The sequence below is a fragment of the Elephantulus edwardii genome, unplaced genomic scaffold (genome assembly GCF_000299155.1).
Source record: "Elephantulus edwardii isolate Elephantulus edwardi_28Jun2011 unplaced genomic scaffold, EleEdw1.0 scaffold00138, whole genome shotgun sequence".
Classification (NCBI taxonomy): domain Eukaryota; kingdom Metazoa; phylum Chordata; class Mammalia; order Macroscelidea; family Macroscelididae; genus Elephantulus; species Elephantulus edwardii.
Window position 1 is genome coordinate 3,059,250 of NW_006399888.1, and position 3,543 is coordinate 3,062,792.

The following is a 3,543-nucleotide window of genomic DNA, read 5'->3' on the forward strand; positions in this document are numbered from 1 at the left end:
CCTGGGGAAGACGAAGGAAGATGGTACTTCTCAGAATTTGGGTGTTAATTAAGTTGGGTTTGGGCTGTTGTGATCAGGCTCAGAGCCCTTATCAGGATCCATGGACTAAACTGTAGTCACAACCCAGTGAACAGAAGAACTGATGGCATCCCATCACATGACTCTTGCCATTTCATAGAGGGATGTCAGACCCAAAGGAGAATGGTTTACTTATCACATTTCCAGAGTGGTGAAAACAGGCACCTTCCACTAAACTTGCCTGGAGTGCCATCTGGTGGCCAATTGTAAACATTCAACTTCATCTAAAATGCAACGTGGAGGCTGATGGTGTATTCTGTTCTCTAACGTATTTCTTTCTTCAAATCAGCCGAGATTAGACATATATATTGCATTTGGCGTCTATTACACCTCTTTTCTCATGACACGCTCTCCCCCTGGACCTCCAGGGCGCTGCAGGAGGCTGGCTCTTCCTCAGACGCCTCTCTCCTAAAGTTCCTGTCCACACCTAATGTTGAATGGACACTTAGTTGAGGTAAGGAACTGTTTCATGAACGTTTCAAATATAAGCATGTATTCCTCACCCAAACCCCCCCAGACAATAGATGCTATAATTATACCCATTTTATGGAAGTTCGGGCTGTAACAATAGTTCGATGGAGCCGAGCCAGCACCACTCAGCTGCGAACAGGAAGATTCCTTATCGGCAGTCAGGGATCTTGATGTCATTTTCCTCTGGCCTGTTTCTACGAGGGCGCCTGCTTCATTCCAGCCTGTAATCTACTACAAAGAAGGTTTAGGGTTTTTGTTTAGGGGATTTCCCCCTCCACGATTATGGTGTTTACTAAGAAAATCAAAGGCTATCCGTTAGGTTGGCAGCAGGACACAAGGATTTTGTTGGTCCCCCTGGCCCGCCTCACCTGCTCAGTATAGCCACTCCTTCCACCTCCTGGGGGACAGCAGGTGCGCCCTCGGGGCTGGGAGCTGGGATCTGAAATGGGCAGGGATGGGGGACCATGGCCCACGCCGGGTGAGGGTCGGGGGGACCAAGGACACGGAAAGGCACCTATGGAAAGAGCTAGTACAGGAGCAGGAGGCGGGGTGCCACCTCTCCAGCCCAGCCCTTCTGCCCATCTCAGGCCATGGTCACCCGGCTCTTCTTGGTCCCCGCCCCCTCTGCTTGCAGCCAATCCGCAGGGCCGCTAGAGTGGGAGTGTCATAATAGTATCCTCGTGATGATGCTGACGTCAAGGCAGCCTCACCCCCATTGTATCTGGGGGATCCCTAGAGCGGTGGCAGCCAGAATCCCTTGTCCCAAAAGGGTCCACCTAGCGAAAGTCCTTCACTTCTAACTCCTGCCCTCCTCTTACCCCTTCCCATCCCGGCCGTCCAGTAGCAGTCAGGAAGGATACAGCCCAAATCTACAGGAACAACAATGGAAACTTACAGGGCCTTTCTCACATTACCTCCCCAAGGCAAAGCCCACCTGTCAGGCCCAGAAACCGAGAGCTCTCGGTACTCTAAAGGAAGTAAGGAAGAAGCTCTGGTGGCTTGATGGTAAGGAGCTCTGCTGCCAACCCCAAAGCAGGTGGTTCGAATCCACCAGCTGCTCCACAGGAAAAAAAAAGATGGACAGTCTCCTCCTATGCAGTTTACAGCTTCTGAAAACCTGCTGGAGGATCAGCTGGGTCACTTCCAACCGGAAAGCACATGCAAGCAGGAAGGCTGCCCAGAGGCCCCAACAGGGCCCTGCCTTCTGCTGCTGCCCCTTGACCATTGGATCCAGCTGCTCCAAAGCACTGTCTACGGCTGAATATCTGAAGTTTTCGTGTTTTTGTTCGACGCCTTCAATCAGGCCTCAAATTTGTACTTCAAGCCATCAAATAGTAGTATTAATAGGTTTCCTTGTTTGAATATGGATAGTATTTTATCACTCACAACACTGAATGAGACTATTCCTTGGAGAACATCATGCTTGGAAAGGTGGAGGGTCGGCAAAAGAGGAAGACCCTCAATGAGATGGATTGACACAGATACTGCTGCAATGGACTCAGGTGTGTCAGAGATGGTGAGGATGGCACCGGAGAGGACAGAGTTCACAGGGTCACTATGAGTTGTACTCAGTGGCACCTAACAACAAGAAGCCACCTAAAATGTGAGACTACACCTTTATTTATTAAAACCATTCCCTTGTGGTACCTGATACAGCAACACTAGATAACTGAGACAATGTGCACACCTGAACATAGTAGCATCTGAACAAGAGAAACGGATGGTACCTGGAGATGAATTAAATGATCGTAAACTGATGTTATCCACGTTGTCAGCGAGGAGAGGACTGGTGACTGGTTCCACAGAGCTTTCTTCCACAGCAGGGCCGTTTTCAGAACAGATCTAGGAGTAAGAGTTGGCATAATAGTCACTGACGAGAAAATCAGTCCAGTTAAATGGGTGGAAGTGGGTTAGTGGAAAGAATAGTTAGTGATCATTTGAAAATTAGGGTTAATGATTTTACTGATGAAATTCCTGGCTTTAAGATTTCGTATTTCATTCATTCATTCATTCATTTTACAGCACTGTGAATTTTTTATCTAGTTCATACTCTAAATCTGGGAAAGGAGCAGGCACCGATGCTCTTTGATTTGGTAAAGGCACAAGGAGAGCGGAACCTGAGAATAGACTGGGTATGAGGACGAACTAATACCTATAAGAGGAGAGGTCCCCTCATCCCCAGAGAGGTGGGGTCACAGAGTGCAGAAACCAGGCTCAGTCTCCTCTGACGTTTGGGGGTCTTGTTGTTGTTAAGTGCACTCGAGCTGAGTACAACTCAAAGGGACACAAGGAACAACAGATGTGAACTCTGTCCTATCCTCGCTCTCTCTCATTGACTCCCGCCCACTGTTACAGCGACTCTGTCAATCCACCTTCCTGTGAGTCATCCTCCGTACCCAGACCCTTAACCTTTCCAAGGACTCTTCTAACAACATGCCCATGGTATGTGGTATGCGAGAGGAAGCTTCACCATCCCTGCCCCTAAGGACCACCTTGGTTGCACTTTCTCAAAGACATACTTGCTTGTTCTCTGGGAAGTCCTTGGATATTCAGCATTCTTCTTTCCAACATCACAACTCAAAGGCATTGATTCTCTGGTCATCCTTATTCGTTCACTGTACAAAATTCAGATGCGTAAGAATCAAATGAAATGATCATTAATTGGACCAGATTGGACGCCAGCCTTGAAATGGACATTTTTGCTCTTTAGCACGTTTGGGTGGGTTGTGTTAATTTTTGGTGTTTCTTTAAAATTTAATTGTGATTTAATGAAAGTTTACTGAAAAGTTATGTTTTTCATTCATTCTTGCACATTTTCCCTTCTCCTTCTCCCTTTCCCAGTTTACTTTCATTTTTTAATATTCATTTACTGTTGCACAATTTGAAGAGATTCCCTGACAGCAGACTTTCCCAATGTAATAGTCTTTGGCTCCCCCCCCCCCCACACACACACACACACCCTTGTTATGTACTGTCAAATCAGATCCGACTGGC

General features: G+C 47.4%; 1 pseudogene; it reads right to left on the minus strand.

The window, feature by feature from the left end:
* LOC102867066 overlaps positions 1 to 1,015 on the minus strand; it is a 19,610-nt pseudogene extending 18,595 nt beyond the window's left edge.
* Positions 1,016 to 3,543: the final 2,528 nt, after the last annotated feature.